This window comes from Caloenas nicobarica, chromosome 1 (genome assembly GCF_036013445.1).
Source record: "Caloenas nicobarica isolate bCalNic1 chromosome 1, bCalNic1.hap1, whole genome shotgun sequence".
NCBI classification, from domain to species: Eukaryota; Metazoa; Chordata; class Aves; order Columbiformes; family Columbidae; genus Caloenas; species Caloenas nicobarica.
In genome coordinates this window covers 68003334-68023115 of record NC_088245.1, presented here as the reverse complement: position 1 = coordinate 68023115, position 19782 = coordinate 68003334, and the positions used below count along the sequence as shown (strand labels likewise).

General features: G+C 42.3%; 1 protein-coding gene across 1 annotated transcript in view; it reads right to left on the bottom strand.

Annotated features, from left to right (window-relative positions):
- Positions 1 to 19782, bottom strand: part of NINJ2 (ninjurin 2) — a 50491-nt gene that overhangs the window by 29538 nt on the left and 1171 nt on the right. The gene's annotated exons all lie outside the window — the stretch shown is intronic.

The window sequence follows — 19782 nt, the reverse complement described above, 5'->3', positions numbered from 1 at the left end:
GAAAAGTCGAAGGGAAAAAAATATATATAAAAATATTTTCACTAATCCAACGATATTTTAAATGCTTTGCAACATAAAATATCAGGACAATCAAATCCAAAATAAAGAGCACTTTCGAAGTGAGAAGATGAAATGTTTCATTCTGAAACATTTAGGTAGAAGACTTTCACAAATCTTCATTCAATCAACACAGTTTTGAAAAGACTTATTAGGACTGCCTCTTTTCCAGTGAACAATAATTCCATATCAAGATTTTTTTCAGAGTAAAACTTATGGCTAAGCTCATATATTGCTCCAAGTAAATGTTATCAATGTTTGTTCAATATTTCATCATCAGCTCTTTCAGAACACTGAGCTGCCCGGATGGGGGGCAGGGGGGAGAACCAAAAAAAACCCACCCACGATAACAAAACCAAAACTTCCCTGTGAAATATGCGTATGTCATAGTTGTCAAACTGGCAATAGCAACACCAGCATATATTTGGAAAGATGGACTTTTTTTTGGTTTGAGAGTATTCTTCATTCCAAAGAAGATTATAAAATCATTCCAGACTAGATTTTTAAACCTGGACAGAGGAAGGTATAACTTGCTTTGTAATGAACCCAGATTGTGCATATGTGTAGCCCCACTTGATAATGTTCAGTGATTTATAGATCATAACTGAAAAAGAAAATGGAGAATCCCTGTTTGAATAGCAGCTGCCTGGGAGAATATTCAGTAAGTTTAGATCACGACTCTCAGTGTGGTTCAGAAAAAAATAGTTCAGCAGTTGGAAACACATTGGAAATGGTTTAAATTTTTTCTGGTTTTTCATCTTGGCAAATATGTCCATAGAAAAAAAATTACTGGCCAGTTGCATAGAGACATCGAATGTGTGTCACTGGTGAATAATAGCATATATAGTGGACACTGATTCCAAAAGACATTTTAATCTGTGCTCAGCTATCAAATTCTACTCTGGCAAAAGCTCAAGTGGTTAGTATCTTATATTTTGTGGTCAAATGATGTCAGCCTCTGTGGACCAGCTGGGTCTACAGGATGAAGAATTAAGGGCTTGCTATCAAAAATACCCTGTCCCTGTGAATAGTCAGATCACTGGAATGTTAGTAAAATCACTGCAGTGGGTCTGAGCTTTTCCAGTTACAGCAAGGGTAAGAGATGGCTACTGCTGCAAACAGATCATAAGTGCTTTTAAAACAGCATTTAAGCCCTTGGAGGACATCTAGAAATGGAGAGGAAAACAGAGAAAGCACTTCTTACATCAGCTATATATTTGACAGTTAAATGAACAAGCAGCCCCGTTTGGACTACCTGGTGTTTCTGGACAGCTTGCAAGTCTGTACTCTCTGGAACACATCCTTGAACAGACTGAGAAATCACTGCATTGTGGAAACGGCATCTCCATATGAAAGAATTCATTGCAACTACCTGGAAAATGCACAGAAAGGACCTTCCTGGCAATTCTTTTCCTTTGGGAATCCAGGCTCCCATAGAAAGACTGACCATTATGAAAACTAATAGTAGTGTCCAGTACAAATGGTTTTTCATTTTATTAACTTCTTTCCATTTCAAAGACCCCCCCCAAACTGTTCCTGCTGCCCCATCTGCAGCACGGGGCTATGCAATGTGCACGCTTTGTGTTTGAAAGTCCCTGAGTAATAAAGTAGATGCTGCCTCACCATCATTTTCCCCCCACAATCCCTACATACCACAATCATCTTTAGAATGAGTTTTCAGCCAGCATGCTATTGCATTTGGTACAGCAAGTGAGCTTGTGTGCTTTTAACCTTCTGCCCTCCCCTCCTCCCCGTTTTTTCAGAAAGAAATTCTGCAACTACAAAGGGATTGCAAAGTCTTGGTAGCATAAAGGAGTAAATAAAGTGAAAATTTTTTGGGGGAAAAAAAAGTTAAGGCTATTGATGCAACTGAATCAAAGCTGGCATCAAGTTTCATAATTCAGAACTGCTATCGAACTCAGTTCAGGCTCAAAGGAATCAGGAAAATAAAAAAATTCTACAGAGTATTGAAGTCAAGGTTAATCACATCTTTCTTAATAATGTGTGATCAGAAGAAATGTTGTCTTAATCAAGCTAAGATGAGCTATCATCCCATGACCCTAGCCATTCAGAAGCACTATCAAAATCCATCAAACTCTACTTGTAAGGGACTAGACTAACATCCAGCAGATATGTTGGACTGAACCTTGTAAATAATCTTTCTACCCTAAGAATAGCTTCATTGAGACTGATGAAGAAGTAGGACTCATCAAAATCTACTTTAGAATTAAAAAGTGAAAAAATTTTTTTTCTTAAGTAAGAATGAGAAACCATTTTTTTTTTCATCTCAGTTCACAATAAATAAAGAGTGTCTCAGGATCTTTGGGAAAACCTGCATGAGCTGAAAAGCAGAGTACCTGTTAGATGCTCCAGTGAAAGACCAAGACAAGATTTCAAATGAGTTCAGAAAACTTTATAAGTGTCAGTGCTATGTGTCTCTGGAGTACTTCTGGCTTTGTCTCATATACAAGTCATAGGAAGGAATGGATAATTTCAAGCTAAAGCCCCCTCAGTGACAACAAATAGAGTCGAAAGGTGAATCTGCTTTGTAGCCACAGGAGAGGAGTCCCCCTTTCATAGAGCAAGAGGCTGGTGTTGAAGAGTTCCAGATGTCCTGTGTGTTATGGGTTGAGGTACTGAACATAAATCACACCTATCTCTCCAACCTCTGTGGGTTTGGCTGGAGATGCAAATGCCCTTGCTATTTCACACTTCAGATATTTAGAAATGCTTCTCACACTGAGAGAAGTTTTAAATCAACAATTTAAGAAACTAAAAGAAAGAAAGGCTAATACCCATGTTGTTCTTAAGTAGCAAGCCGCAGTTATTGTTCATAGCTAAATCACAGCCTCGAGTGTGAATTCTACAGAAGTTGTAAAGTGATGATTAAAACCTAACTGAGGATTCCTCTGCTCTCCTTTAAACTGAGAGATTGTTCTCCCTCTTAGCAGAGGAAAGGACTTTGCTAAATTATGTTTGCCAAATCTTATTGGCAAATGTGCAGGCTGGTAAAGACAAAAAACTGTTGTGTTATTAATGCATCAAAATTAGTTATGCCAGTATAACTTGTTATCTTTGGCACAAGTACAGAGCTTGAGGGACCAGACATGGCGCTGCCCTATCTGTTACCAGTTACGAAAGAAGTACAGATCTGGACTTGCATAACTCAAAAGCAGTTCAGAGCAGATTGTAAATTTCCAGGTTAAGAATAAAAGAAACATTCCTTTTTCAAAAAGCTATAATTTAAGACCCAGAAGAAATCTGACCCGGTTGCAGGGGAAAACAAGCACAGTTTAAAGAGCTGTGATCAATATTGCACTGACTAATGGGTTTCCACAAACCACTCTGGAAAATCCACTTGATGTGCACTTAATCAGGTGCAAGTGGATAAGAGCAATCTAGGTGTGGCACCAGTTTGATATTTTTCAGCTTGGGCTTCTCTGGCCTTACCTTCTATATTTGGGGCTGAATATGCAAGCAAATAGTGAGCAGTGTCTGGGAGACTGCAATAGTCTATTCAGTCTGAGTAAGACAGTGTAACTACTTACTGGTTTAGATAGCCGCTTTACTTGAAATTGATGCGGGGTCAAGTTATGCAGTTAGCTTAGGAACTGTGGTTGCTTATTAGTACTTCTTTGAACTTGTGCAAGGTAAACAAATAACATCTGGGACATGGAGATAGCTTTTTGTACTTCCCAAGAATGAAAAGCACCTATCTAGATAATCCCGCAGATGCAGGGCTGCAGAAACTTCATTAGGAAATGGCAGGCAACAGTGAGTATCTTTGATACATAAGAGTATCTGCAAAATACTCTGTAAGGTTTTGCATCTCCTGACTACAAAGAACATTTTTCAAAATTGTCTGCAGACCTGAATGCAGTCCAGTAATTGAAGCACATTTAAACATCGTGCCAAGCAGCGTGCTCTTTGCGTGTGCCAGGTGTAAGCAAGCTGTGATTTATGCGTGCAAATGCCTCTGTGCATACGTGCATATTAGCTCAGCCGGAATTTAACATGAGCACTTTTGAAAACTTGAGTTCTGAATTGCACTTCCCATGTTTGTTCTTTTGTATTAGAACAGGCTCTGCTTCTGAAAAGATACAGAGTGAAACTTCTCAAGAAACTGAGGAAAGAAAAGCTTTAGCTCAGTAACAAATGGAGGTGAGTGTTGGTGAGTCATCTGCTAAGTTTTGAGGGCAGATGACTGGACGAGAAATTCCAAACCATTCTTTTAACACCACAAAAATCTCTCTAATCTCTGACCATAAGTACAGGGTTGTTCAAATCCAAGATCTGGAAAGATGAGAACAATTCAGTTTCTCAGAACTTAGCTTCCAAATGCAGCTGCGAAGACCGACTTGTAAACTTTTAACCTATGTCCCAATGATAGCAGCTACACATATACATCTGCCATCTCTGTGCAGAAACTGAGTGCTGAAAGGAACAAATGCACGTGCACTCGTGGGGAGACAAAAACACTTAGGTGGGGGTGACGTTGAAGCTTCTTTAAGGATTCTGACAAGGGACCCTTCTGGTCCAGGGCAAGCAAAACTGGACAGAGAAAATGGACTTGAATTCTGCAGTGACTCGTGACACTTGGTGTGCTTTTGTATGTTTTATCCTAGAGACAGATGCTGTTTCAAGCCACAGGGAAGACATGTGAGTATATTTGATAATGAGTTACACAGCTCTTAGAGGCTGTGATGCCTTGCCATTACAGCATGTTCAACCCAGAAAAGCTATTCCAGTTGTGTGTCATCAGGTCTAATTGCCCCTCTTCTTTCTTTGTGGTATTGTATGGTACAGCTTTAAGAGGCCAGAATTATTCTCTCTTTTGCATTTGTAGCTGAATATCATTTCTGAATTACATCAGTTATTCTGCTAATCCCCTTCCTGACTTGATCAAATTATCTTAGAAGTAGCTATGGTCATATATATTAAAAAAAGTGAAACTACCAGTAAGAGAGTACCTTCTGCATAACTCTGAGGGTTACACCTTGTAGCTATTGTGATCTAAGAGTCCAGAGCAAATGCTCCTGCTATGAATTTTGTGCTCTCTTGCACTCTCACTTTCATAAGACCCTGTTCTGAGCCAGTTCAGCTAATTAAGCCAAGCTAAATTAAAAAAAAATGCACTATTTTCTTCAGCTTTAATGAGCTGAATTGTTTGTAAGAAAGGGTTTGGCAAATGCCAGCACAAGGGCAAGGTGGGATGTGTCTCTGGGAGCAGGAGATAAGGAGGGAGCAAAGGGTCATTGGCTGAAGAGGAGCAGGACCTCCCCTTTTTGGGAGCAGAAGGCTATTAGATCATCCTGATATCTAATCTTTCTGGTTGTTAGTCATTGCCTTAGACTAGAGGTGCCATGACAAAACCTCCGTTGCTATTGTTTTTACCCTTATGACACAGAGGAAACATGACTTGTTTCCCATAATTTCCTTCATGTAAACAGTGAGTAGTCATGTCGTGTGTCTGTGTGTTCAGGGCACAGACAACGACTTCTCAACAGCTTCTGCTGTCTGATGAGAGTGCTGGGCTGAGAAATAAGGGTGATGTTGACTCTGGAAATGGCTACAAAGAGCAAGATGCAATCCTCATTTGAGACATACACTGAGAGACCCCAAGGAAAGGAACCAATTAGCTCAATATGTGCTATCTTCCTAAGGTCACTTAGGTAAGGTCAGTGCAGCAACATTTGATGGTATACTTGTGTCAAAAAGTTGTAAGCAATCCAGTTAAGTCGTAAAAACTGTTAATGATGCAGTAGAAGCTGTATTTCCACTGGGAGTTTTGCCACTATAACACTGCCAGTAACATCTTCACAGTATGGTATATGAAGTGTAGTATATGGCCCAGAGTGATGCAGCATCTTGGGTTTTGTGAAAGGCAGCCATGCTGTGGAATGGTTGCCCTGCAGAGATGAGCTAGCAGTGCAAAGTGTGGGTCTGGATCCAAAACTTTTAGCAGTTCACAGGTGGCCTACAACAGTCTCTTATTTCTAGTGCCTAACTTTCCACATACTTATGTATGGTTATATATACTTTTAAAGTCCCAGACTGGTCTCAGAAAATATACAAGAGTGTGCCAAGCAGGAATCGCAAGCATAGTATATAGAATTTCACATTAGAGTCCAGTAGCTGCGCATGAACTCACCTAGTACTTTGCGTATTTGCACAGTGTAATCTTTGGTTACCTGATTTGTGTGCAGGTGCTCAAATTGTGTATGTGGAATGTCAGCAGTTGATTTACGGAAAACATTAAAAAATAGGTTACTGTGTCTATGCAAGTTCACTACAAAGAACCCTCCCAAGCTTGCCTATACATGTTAACTCTTTTCTTTCTGTACCCTCTAACACTATGCACACAATTACCTATCTTCCAAATCAGTGAATCAGTGGTAACATCTACGGAGCATCAATTTCATTTACCCCTCCTCAAGAAGCTCATTCATCACTTGCAGAAGCCTTTTGTGACCCTTAGATGAAAGACACTTCATCTGTGTAATATATTATTTTTATTGTTATTCTAGTGTTTTCAGTGGGTTTTATTGGAACCTGATGTCCTGCCAAAAGTAACACCCTGGGAATCTTTCAACAACTGTTCCTGGGTGTTCTGTAGATCACTGCTGTTTTCTCATACACTGTCCCTGGGAATTACATTCTCTGATTAGAAAAAATGTCAGTCCTCTTCCCTCGGAGAAAAGAACTGCTGTTCAGGCTCTATTTTAAAAGATTAGGCTAGTACTTTTTTTCTGGTGACTTACATTCAGGTTGTGTTTTGTTTTCTCATTAACCCCTTTGCAAAACAGGTTCAAAACGTTAAATAAGATTGATGTGAATGATCTTGTAGCATTATGTAAACACTTTGCATAGCTGAGAATGGCCAGTTAAAGGAAAACTGGTGGAAAATTGGACCCAGACATTCAGTCAGCAACTTTCAACCCTGCAGAGACAAAGAACCTTTAAGAGCTAACTTTATAATGAGGAGCTATAGTGCAGCATGGCAGAAATTAAAGGGAGGCCCAAATCCCTTTAGTGACAATTGTGTTTTTCAGAGATCTCCTGGGTAGATGTTGCTTTGAGAGACCTTTGGGAACGGGTGTAGCAAATGAGGCCTTGCTAGGAGACTGTATTGGGGAAGCAAATGCCTCTGGGCCAGAACAGGAATGGGAAGAGATTAAAGCAGAATAACCCATTCTCTGACAACTGAATGACCAAATTCTGCAAATACAGTCTTCTGAAATGCATTCACATTCAGCCACCAAACATGTAAGTTCTGGAGTGGGAAACAAAATTTTGCAGGAACTGACGTTTCTTATGATTCCTTTGTCACTGTACCTGGTGTTTATCCTGTAGCTTCTCACTTCAAGATGGCCGAGAGGCAAAAGAAGTGGGAACCACTGATGCCGAACAAATGCCCTGGATTTCAAGTGGGGTTTGCTCAGTGAGCACTTTGTACCAGAGCTGGATTCTTATAAGGGCGTAGGCAACAAGCTGGGTCCAAATGAGCTCCAGAATGTTTGAGGAGGGTTGGAAGAGTTAGAGAGAAGGAAAAACAAACAAACACCTGGGCCATGTGGGGCAGACTAGGCACTGCATGTCTGTGTTTGGAGCACCATGGTGGTTTCGATGGTCATTAATTGGCATGGGCTCAGAGAAGTAGCTCATATTAGCTCCCTGTTTTAGCTGTGCATTGAAACATTTGCACATACCTAGCACAAAGTGGTGGAGGAGTTTATCCCTGTAGTTTATTCACTTTTGACCATGGTCTCCCTTTTCTGCTGTCTGCCTCCCCCAACAGAACACACTGTTGTTGGAGCAGCTCAGGTTTATTGTCATTATGTTGTGCAGCAGCCCTGTGAAGGGGTTTTGTGGTGCCTTTCTGTGCACTCACTACAATCTTTTTTTCTGGAAAAACAAAACAAAAGCCAGTCTGCCCCTTTTTTCTTATTCACATTTTTTATATCCCGTTTGGGTGCCCAGATACTCTTTTGATGCTGCTGCTGACATGACCAGAGAAGGTGGTCAAAAGAAACTTCTTTTCACCTATTAATATGATTATCATGACCGGTGACTCTTAATCTATATTTACCCCTACATGACAGGAACATAAATATTTAGTGAAATCATCAAAATTGTTCTCCTCAGTTCTTGACCCTGGCACCAAGTAGTTTTGGTTTTGTTGGGCCTTTTGAAGACGTTTTACCTTGTAATCCACCTTCTGAAGAAATACCGCCTCAAAGGATACCTCTTCGATCTTTCACCTGGAAAGCCTTTGCTCAGCTACACCTATTACATTTGAATGTAGCTGCGAAGACTTTCCTCTGCTCCCCTGCCCTCCCTACCTTAGTTTCATACATCCTCCTAACACCTCAGCTCCTGCAGCATTTCAGTACAGAACGTGAATTTCCCTCTGCTCACAGGTATCAACATGTTGGCCTTGATCGTGTACGTAATACAGGTGCCTTGGGCAAAAGGCAGACTGAATACTGCGTGGTAAGAGATGCAATATTCCCACAGTTTTAGGCCCACAGAACATTATCTATCGCACAACCAAGAGGAGTCACAGACTCCTGCCCTTCACAATGGACCAGGAGGAGAAGAGAGCCTGCAAAGGACACAGATCTTTCCATGCAAAGATTGTGATCAGTAAATCACAGCCTTCGCGTAGCCTGTGTAGTTTGCTGGTCCTAAAACAAATTTCCCACAAGTGTTTCTCTCATTTCTGCCGAATCAGCCTTGCAATTACACCCGCTGAGCCGATGATAAGAAATGAAGAAGTACTTCGTGGTGTGCAGGGTACAAATAAATCACGTATATGGAAATGGCTGATATAGCTAGAGGAGATACTCAGCTAGATACTGCCCCTTATTTCTCAGAGAGGTCAAGGGTAGTGTACAGACAGTGCCTTCTGATTAAAGAATCACCACTGGGAACGGTATCCTTTCAGATTGCTCCAGCCAGATCTGCAACAGTATATACCCACAATGTACTTCATAAACAGATTTATCAAGTCCTTGGACATACATGGTTAATTGTACAGGGCTCATGGTAAAGCTCAGTGCAACTTGCTCTTGCATAATTCTTTTGAGGTTTAGTTGGCTGAACTTTACTTTTCATAAGTCATTTGATAATATGTAAAATATATTTTAAAAAAAGGAGGAATTTAAGAAGTTATGTTAGGCACATCAATAGCAGACAGATCAGGCTCCTATCTGAGAAACAAGTTCTCATCAGATAGGAAAAAACAGGGAGGAGAACAAAGGAAGAAAAAAATTGCTTTTGGATCAGAACAAAGAGGAATGTATTGTTATCATTTTCAGCCACAGAGCACTGCATCTTTTTATTTTTTAGCTGTCATTTTGCTGTTGGCAGCTATGGGACACCTTCCCCTGCAGCTGGCCAAGCATCTGAGTCAGTTGCTCCCATCGGAAAGATAATGTCCCTGTTTGTATGTCGTGCGAGTGAGGCAAGAGGAAGCGCTTTAAAACGACCCTGCCCCACCCTGGATGTAAACACCTGAATTCACCACCACACGGGCCCCCATCCGAACCCTGAGCCTGTTCCCCCACCTGGGGATCCCTAAGAGAACTGCCGTTTTGCTATAGCTGGAAAAAGTTAACATTGTAAAACTGACCTAGTTGAGTAACTCAAGGTGATGTCTGGAGGTTTGTGGCTAAAGGTAGCACAGAGAGGGGGTTGGAGATAAATCAGAGGGCTACTCAGCTCCACATCACTAACCAAAAGGTAATCTAATTAGTAGCCACCAAGACCTATTGCCATCTGCTCTTGAGTTGCCTGTCTGAGCCTGGTCCTGAGTTCAAATCTCTGCAGAAAGATACAGATCTACAGCAAGCCTGCGACTCTGTCCACATCAGAGATGCCTTTAGTTATCTCTTTTTTTTCATGGTCTCAGCAGAATAATTGAGCATTAGATCAGCTCAGAGATGAAACACACCTCTTGCTATACTTAGTAGCTCAGGCTAGGATGAAGTGGAGAGCTCCATCTTCTCTAGTTTCTGGGGACAGAGACCTCCAGGACTCTCAGTTCTCTGTATCTGTTCCCCCATCTGACTTACTAGCAGTCATAATCTGTCATTTTGTGGATCACACCCTGCTGGAGCTCTCTTCTGGGGCTGCACTCTCTCTTTCTTTCTTTCTTTTCCTCACCTTCATAATTTGCTTCCTACACTTAAGTAGTTGGGGTTTGGTGTGTTTGTTTCAGGGTGGTTTTGTTTTGTTTTGTTTTTCTGGGATGCCGAAGTTCTTGCCCCCTCTGACCATGTGTTAGCTTCTTTATTTTGGTAGGCCTATATCTCTTTCCCCCAAGATTTGTGTAGTTGCACCTGGAAATGAGTAGTTTTCTCCCTCAAACTCGATTGCACAGTGGCTCTTCATCTGAGAAGGAGAGGAGATGGGGCTCTTATTGTGCTGGTGGACTTTGTCCATCCCTCTGCAGATCTGAATAGGCCAGCATTATTTCACAAGTGCTAAATCCCTTCACAATGGTTTTAAATGGTTGAGCTGCTGAGCCAGCTGAACAGCAAACACCAGAGGGAAAACCACATTTTGTGAGCACTTCAGATTCCTTCAGACTGTACGTAGAGCCATTAAGAGCAAAGTAAAAGCCCTTTGACCCAACTCCTTTCGGCAACTTTTTAACAGCCACATGCCAAAAATGGGGCCTGGCTGAGGAATTGGTCCAGAATCAGCTCCCCAAAATCTAGCACATGAAGATGGAGTTCAAATCTATTTATTTTAAAAGGAAACAGCAGCATAATATATTTTCTTGTAGCATATTAATCCTTTGCTGGATGTCTCTCTGATCAGTGTGGATTGCCCATCAAGGTATCACCAATCGCAAAAGACAAAAAAACCCCAGGTGTTTATGTTACGCAGGAATATTTTGATTGCATTTGTGTTTCTATCTGTTTTCCTTATTCTTTAAGTTAAGAAGAACTCAGATTGGATTGTACATCTTGTGGTCTTCTGATCATCCCAGAAGAACTAGATCTTCAGTTAACATGACCAGCCAAGAAATATCCAAGAATGCAAACAATCATCTCATTTCAATAAAATGGATGAAGACCTATCTAAGGGAGCTGCTATTTCTATCTCTGTCCAGACTTGTGAAAACAGGGGGCTTATTTCTTCCTTAGAAGCCATAATTGCATATTCCCTAAACAAGTTATTTCACAATGATCTGGGTTAGCTTGAACACTCGGTATTGGATGTTTCCTAGCCCAGACAGTCTTAATAGAGTAATTACTTCGAGCAGTTGCATTGAGGCAGCAATAATAATTGATGGTGGTGACGAGGATGAACCTCCCCCTTTCAGTGCTTCAGCTCCGGTCAGCAAAAAATGTGCGGCCACAGACTGAAATCACACAGGGACATACAGGAACATTTCTTCCTCCATCAGCTAAAAAAAAGGTGCAAATTTGAAGTAGAGTAGTTGTATCAAGAACCTGTATGGTCATTCTGAGTCAACATTTATGTTTAATATCATTTAGCTTGTTTCACTTTGGCTTTGGGGTTTGCTTCCTGCACCAACATGGTTGAGCATGACTGTAGCTCCACCAAGAAAGAGGTGCAAATGCAGCTGTGTTCCTGAACTTTTGAAAGTATCTTGAAATTTTTTTCCAATTGATGTTGAAGTTCCATTCAGCAGGGAAGGAATTGTATTTGTTCTCTTATTGACAGCTTCAGTTAATGTTCTTCTTTACATTGTGTGAAGTAACAGAGTGGTCTCTGATGACTAAATAAAACAGTCTTGAACAATTCCTTTCAAAAACATTGAGGTTAAGAACGTAGTCAGTTAGAAGTAGAGATGAAACCACAGAACACACTACTGCTGCGTGGTCATCCACCCACCCGAACAGAGATGCTCAGTCTTGCCTTCCCACTTCTGTCACTTTCTACCTATGTGTCCTTGGGTACAGTGGTGGTCATTTAAACCTCTCTGCCTTGACTTAATATCTGTAAAACTGGCAGGAAGACACCTCTTACTCCATGTGGGGATTGTGAAATTGAATTCATTGATATTTACAAAATGCTTGAAGAACTAGGGACCGCAGAACTAGTTCTCACACAAGTCCTGTGAGAGTACAAACTATTGCTGTGTTGTTATTTTCTGCAGAAATGTTCTTTCAGTAAAACATAGGCTACAGAAGAATGGCTTGTTGCCCTTTGGTTCTTGTAAGATTGGTAGAAGCAGCTGTTTTTCTCACATGACTAAGGTCTGTGGTGAATTTGGGGCTTTTTTTTTTAATCCCCCAAAATATCATTTGGAGTTGTGTGAGTGCAAAGAGAAAACTCCTGCAAATTTGCATAAATATTTGCAAAAGTTAAAAACTTAGAGAAAAGAAAACAGCCCAAACAATCCACAAACCAGGGCATCATCTCATTTTCTTGTTCTCATTTCTCTAAACCTGGTGACAGGATTCCCCCAGAATTTCCAGCACTCTCTGAACCTTGACCTAAGCAGCTTCATGTGAAATTTCTTCCCCAAGGGTTATTTTGGATAGAAACTTCTAAGATCCTGAGTAAAATGGTTTTCACAGCTGTAATTATAGACTCACACATCTGATTCATGTAATTTGACAAGGAATTATAATTTGCCAGGTTCAAAGAAGTGTGTCAAGGTGTATGATAACTGGTGATGTGAATCTTGCAGCAACTGCACATGGGCTCTTCCATCATTCTGGTGTCCAATTCAAATGTTTCTGTTACATGTTTACATATCTGGGGCAGTCTAGATTACAATATTCCTGTATTGCCTTTTCTCAGAGATAGTTTTATAAACATTTGACTCACAAGCCAGGGATGGGGCAACAGCCGTGAAAATGCCTGTGCGCCCTGTTGTCTTTGGAGAAGCTCACATTTCTGTGTGTTGTTATTGTACACAGGCAGCATGGCCCGTTCTTGGTTCTCAAAAGAGAAACATAACAAATGAATACATATTTTTCAGGAAAGGCTGAGAAATTATAACTTGGGCTGAGGGCTTCCATTTTTAGTGGCTAAATGAGTGGAGGTGCTGTACCTGTTTGTCAGCCGAGGGCGAACAGAGAAGCAAGCGCATATTTCCGCTCTCAGGCATGGGCTGGAATGAAGCTGAGGGAGGCAACTTTTTGACAAAAGACATAAAAATGGATTTAGCCATGGTTTAGCAGATACTTCACATTACAGAGGGCTCCTACTCACAAAGATGTCTCAGTGGGAGGTTTTGCCATGGGCCAGCCAGGAGAACCATGTGTTGCCACCACCATAACCATGTTTATGATTACTCACTAAATAAAGCCCACTCCTTGTGTGCTCAAATCTGCAAGGTGCAAGTGTGGGTGACATATATCTGTGTCTCAATCTGTGAACAGGTACATGGCAAAAGATGGAGCTCCTAAAGGTTGTGGCTGAAGAAGAAACGGTGGAAAAAAGGCAAAGGGGTCCTGCTGGCAGCTGTTGCATGGATGCTGTGAGCAGGCCCAGCCGGGGTGGTGATGTGGCACAGGGGCAGTAGGAGGGTTCTCCTTGGCTGGTTTGGTGTAGCTGCTGGCTGACCTCATCCTCTGGACGGGGTGCAGTCATGCTGACACACTCTCGATGAGGTGTGGAGCCCCCAGAACGCAAAGCCCTGAGTGTCCGCTCAGCCCCTGGTGCTGTGCAGGCACCACCTCGTCACCCCAGGTCCTGTGCCACTTCATCCCCTTCCCACTCCTGCAGGGAGAGCCCATGCCTCCTGGCATTTGTTCCCTTTCTGCTGCCCCTGCTTCAGTTTTAAGACCTTTATGAAGTAGGCACAGAAACCTGTTATTATGAAGAAGCTTTTGTAGCTGTCAGCATCTATGGTCCTCTGCCCTTACCTCAGGAGAGGTGGCAGCACCCCTTGACGCAAGTCACTCCTCTCCCCTTCCCTCCCAGTCTCCTCCTAAGAAACGTCTGGGCTTCCTCAGGTTACTTTTATAGAGCCCATTTCCCTTCCTTTGCAAATTTGACCATTTCTAGCTGTGACCTCTGCTGTGGTTATCAGATGTGTAGGCGAGGTGTGATGTGCTCCAGTCTGCCATGAACCAACCCTACAAGGCAGTGGGGGAAACTGTCCCATAGTTTACTGTTACAGCGGCCCTAGCTCTGAGTGAAACTCGTATGTCTAGGGCCACACGTTGTACAGCAGCATACCTTGTTGCTGTGGACCTATGTGCAACTGCAGGCAGAGCCTCTGATGGAGCCTGGGGAGGTCTGGGTGTCCCTCATCCCTGTGAGGATGAGGAGGCAGCACTGCTCATACAGCAGCCTTGCCCTCTGCCGCAACGAGCCCAGGGACTGAGCACTCTGCTCTCAGTGTCCTCTGGCAGCACAGACTCCTTTCTATAGTTTACAGCACTAGCAGGCGACTTTTTAGATACATCACAGAAAATGACTGTTCTAACGGCATTGTCATTGCCTTTTTATTTCTGTAGCAGGGTTATCTTAATCCTACCCTAACCCTAATCCCAGCAGAAGAATCCTATTTGACAACAGTCCCTTGTACTCTTCTGTGGGAGGCCTCTGCATGCCTATTGTTTCAGTGAGAGAAGATTTACTGACCGATGGGTCAGTCAGGCTAATTCGCTGTTTGATATGCTCTCTGTCTACAGCCCTTCTGCACCCTTTCCCTTCTCTGCCTTCACATGCAGGGCTTCACGATGGACACGGTCTGCCCAGTGTGCAGCATGGGACAAGGCTCCCTATCTCAAAAAGAAGCTGGTACTTTTCTTTCACCACCTCTCAACAAGGCGGAGTGCGAGGGACTAGATCAGCCTGTGGTGTAAGACCACTGATTTCCATGGGATACCTCCAAGGGTATATTTGACCCCATATGTGTCTCATTTACCCAGATACCCTAAAACCTAGAGTCCAGTTTCCCAAGATGACAAAATACCATCCCCAGGTGTGGGAAGGGCACAGGTGAACGTTTACCCTAAGTGCAAAGGCTGGCCGTATAGAGGTAGAGGAGGCAGGAGGAATGTATAGAGGAGAGAAGAAATGCCGCATCTGACTGTAGAAAAAAGGACCAGTTAGTACTGGCTATAAGAAAAAGTCTCCTGATTCTCAGCGTGTTGTGATCGCGCTTGTCTTCTAGTGTTACTGGTTTCTGCAACCAGCATGGCTAATTCTGCACAGACTTGCAGGTCCCTGCAGCTGGGGGAGAAAAGCATAGGATCATTCTTGGTCCTAAGTTTGATATCCTACATCGCACCTGTCTTTTGACCAACTAGGGCATGGTGAATCTCTGCCTAAGCCTCTAGCTAGCGCTGTAAAATCTTTAGTCTCATTAGCGGTCTGAAATCTTGCAGTCTGAGTGACATCCACTAGTGAGAGCAATCGTTGCTACTCTTTGGGCCTTCCTTGCTTCTTCCGCTGACTACACCCAGACTTCAGACTTCAGCTAACTGATCTGAAGTGAGGGGTAGCTGCCACTGAAAGGAGAGAACCTGCTGCCTCTACGTTGTCCCATGAGCCATGCAGTTCTAGTCACTGGTGGTTGTCTGATCCTCCTGGGAACCACTGCAGGACAGCAAACTAGAACGCTACCCTGCCAGAAAGTGGTTGTGTTTCTGCAAGTTTAGGTTTCTGAACCAGCTTTACCAGGGTCAAATGAATAGCACAGGCAGTGAAGTGAACCCCTGGGAGTGGGATCCTGTTTGAGGGGCTGTAGTAATTGGGTTGGTTTAGTTAAAAACACAGTGAGATAAGTTCCTCGAACTGTCGATGGCTGAGTTGCACACACCATACAGGGTATGGTCACAGGAATGGTTCTGAAGCACTTGAGATATTCTTTCTGCAAGGCTCTTTCACTCTCTCAATGCAGACTGTCATTATCCAGGCCCAAATAACAGAACCCGAATAATTTTCTGAAGCCCATGGGGCAGGGACACTGGTCAGCTGGCAATATTAGACTGCTACTGTTCTAGGAACTCATGGAGGGAGAGTAAAGATCCTACAGCACCAGAAAGCACAAACTGGCTGTTGCTGCAGAAGCAGGAAATTACGTGCCCAAGCCGAGAACTTGTAAGCACATCACAGCCTTGAGGCACACGTTAAAGCCACAAAAACCCCCACAAACCCAAAAGTCTAACCCATTTATGAACACATTGCCTGCATCCCCTCATCAGGCCTAGACTGAAAGTGGAATGTGAGAGATAGGATTTACAGTGGTAAGTGGGACTTTCCACTTGTTTCATGGGCATTTTGGAAAAGTCCGCTCTGTGGTGCCTCTAGCTAACTCTATTTATTTGCCTGTCTAAAACCTTCCTGCTGTAGGTCTGGTCAAAAAAACGAGCAGCGGAAGTAAATTATCCAATTATTTAAAATATTTTTTTCCTTACAAGTTGCTTGTAAACCTGTCTTTATTACCACAGATGTATTTTGCATTCAAAGTACTCACCAAGCAGCTTCTGCCAAAAAATTTCAGTTTAGGGTCTGTTTTCCAGAGTGATTATTTTATCGGTTTACTTTTTTTTACTTTGATGTATGAATGATTCCCTAAATGGTGAGGTATTATTTCTGCTTCTCATCCCAGAGGATTGTAAATTTTTTTTATCCAAAGAGTAAGAAACTATAAAAAGAAAGATGCAACACACAACATGTAGCCTCTTTTGCAATACAAATATGGATAACACTCATCTGGCACACATACCTTGAACACCCTTTTATACACAGCACAACACCCATTCATGAATAAGAAAATATAAAAATACAAACCTAATAGAACTCCGGAGCCATTTACTATCAGCCCCATTCTTTGCTCTGTTCTGCAATATTCATCTGGGGCTCTGACGGACTTAGCCATGGCAATAATGTGTGTTACTGATCTCAGCTGTTCACAGACTTTCCCTTGGTTACTGCCACTGTGGTGGGAGTGGTGGAACGGATGTTGTCTCAGTTGCTCCCATTCAAAGTCTGGTACATTAGCTTAAATCACCGATGAAACAGGGTTGTGTTAAGATGCCAGATCATGAGCTGCAGCAGCTGAGGCACACAGCTAAACAGATTTAATGGGTCTTTTGCTGCTGAAAAGAACGGTCCTGTATGGCTCCCTCCTCCTCTCTCCCTCCTAAAAATCTCTATGGGAGGGTTGGAGGCGAGAGTCAGGGGGAATAATAGCATAAAGAAGTGCAGATAAATCAGCCAGTGTGTGACTATCGAAGCCATACTTCTAAATTATAAACCTTTGTTTCCTGAAGTAAAATTAAATTGGTAACGGGATCTTGGGTTGTTTTATTTGTTTCTATCCCAAATGTGTTTTTCTGATCCCAGCTATCTCAGGATGTACTACTCTGCTCTGTCTCATCAGGTTACTGTTCTGCCTGCCTGGTTTCTTGTCAATGGCAGATACTTAATAGGGAAAAGTGAAAGTTTCACTTGGAAGCCACAAGTAGTGATGTCTGGGAAGAAAAGTGCATCACTCAAATTAATTCATGTTAAAGTTTTATCTTTTAACAGGTAAATTAATATGTTTAATTAAAATATTTTAATTCAAGTTTTATCCTATGTCTTAGCACTTGGCTGGCTGGCACAGATCTGGTGAGGCTGTTCTACAGCCTTGTGGCTTTTTTTTCCACTTCAGCACCATTTCCTTTTAGCATCTCTCTGTGCACAATTTGAGGTTTTGTTGGTCTTCCTAGAAATCTGAACTGGAAAAGAGACTTCTTTGAAACACACAGAACAGGAGAATTTTTGTAAGGGAGAAAGTGGATTAATGGGAGACACTTGTTGCTGTTAAAAAGCAGTCTGAGGTCTCATTTATGGACAGTTGGGGTAACTTCTCTAACGCAAGATACGACTTGCAGTCTGGTCAGCAGTTGTGTCATTGCCTGTAGGGAACTGAAGCGGGTATTTATTTTTATCCTGCTATTGGCTTATGGGATTTGAAAGTACCTTTTTTAGCTTGCATAACTGTAAATATTGTTACTGGACCTCTCGACCTCATCTCAATGCTTGCTCCAATATTTGACCTTCTGACCTGCTCCAGGAGATGGCAAATTCCACAGGCTGTTGACATGCTGGGTGAAAGATAATTTCTTAATTTTGCTGAGTGAGCTCCTTTTCTCATGCTTCAGGATGAGCAAAAAGGTTGGGGACCAATCAGTTCTCCTTAGAGCCTTCTTAAACCTTGATTGCCTCTTCTAGCTCCCTCCTATGCTAGGCCAGAGGCTTATATTGTTTTCAATCTCTTGTTCCCTGTCTAGGCTGGCCATGCAAATGTTGTATAAGAAATGCTAGTAGGTACTGTGCAACTGCTTTGTGCACAGGACCCTCTCCCTACAAATAAAAAAAATCCTGTTTCTGTATTGTACCACATTTAACTTTCGTGACCGTTCCTGCTACTCCATCCAGGAGCTCTTTGAGGAGGAGTGAGTCATGCCTCACCACCCCAGAGCGGGCAGCGTGCATTCCCACAAGCTCTTTGGAAACCCACAGCTGAAAACTTCCAAGAAGACACCTGCTCTGCATTCAGTGCTCAGAGCAGGGACTCAAAAGAGGCTCTAAAATGTACTTTCAACTGAAAGACTACACTCCTTCTCTCACCTCACACTTGTCAAGTCATGTCATTGCCAGGACCCACTGCCTGTCTCAGCTATGTGGACGTATGTAACGCTCTTTCCCTCCCCTTCTTGCGCTGTATATCTCCTGGTCATAAGCATGCAGTAACCTGTTTGCATTCACCTATATTTTGTACTGTCTGGTGGCTTCATGAAAGGCCTGTAAGGTGTTGCAAAGTAAATCTCAGTAGCATGATTTTTCTTGTGGCAACCTGTGTGGAGGTGGATAGAAACACTCCACACCTTCCTGCTCTAGAACAGATAGGTATGCTTTTTTCAGTTTTGTAACTCAATGAACCTTTGACCTTCTGGGCTTATTTATTTAACTATTCTAAAGGCTGAAGATGCTGAGGATCACTTTTGGCTCTTTGCTTAACCTCAAGATGGGTTGAAAGAGAAAAGTCTAAACCTCAGATTTTTCAGAAGTTTTTAAGCATTTTAATTGGTAAAGCTGATTTTTTCATCTATGAAACTTGGGCTTCAAATCCATGATAGATCTGAAGCTTTCTATTGGGTGGAATGATTTAACATACAGAGAGTTAATTTAAATTTTTGTTTAGCATGACTTTCTTGTCCTCTTTGCCCTTTGCCCCCAGTTCCTGGCTTACTGATTTCTGTATTTTCCCCCTCATTTTCTAGTTCTAGGAAAGCATAACCTCTCTCCTCCTCAATCCTAAACAATGTATATTTTCACCCACTGTCACAGCTACGTGTGTGTCTTCCTCAGTCATTGTGTCTCTTATCTGAGCATAACCGTTCCCAGATCTTAAAAAACTGCTCTGCGCCTTGTATCTCAGTGGAGATACGTTCTGCAGGATCAGGGAGTCTCGATCTTTCTTTCTAGTTAAGAATAATTGTTCTGATTATTTCCAAGAGCACAAATCTTTCTTTTGTAGTTTCTTTGATCTGGGCCAAAGAAATAAAAATTGAGACCACAGATAGACTTCCCCACTTTCAGGTCTAAGGATGGTTAAGACCATTACAGACAGAAAAATCAGCTGCGAAATTTGGACCCTGCTGCCAGCCTACCCAGAGCTGGAAGCTGCACCCTGGGACAATGCTTCATATTCTCTCCTTCTCCAGAGTTGTCTGAAGTGTGGATCTGGACTTGAACTTCTGACATTTGACGGGTGTTTAATCTCTTATA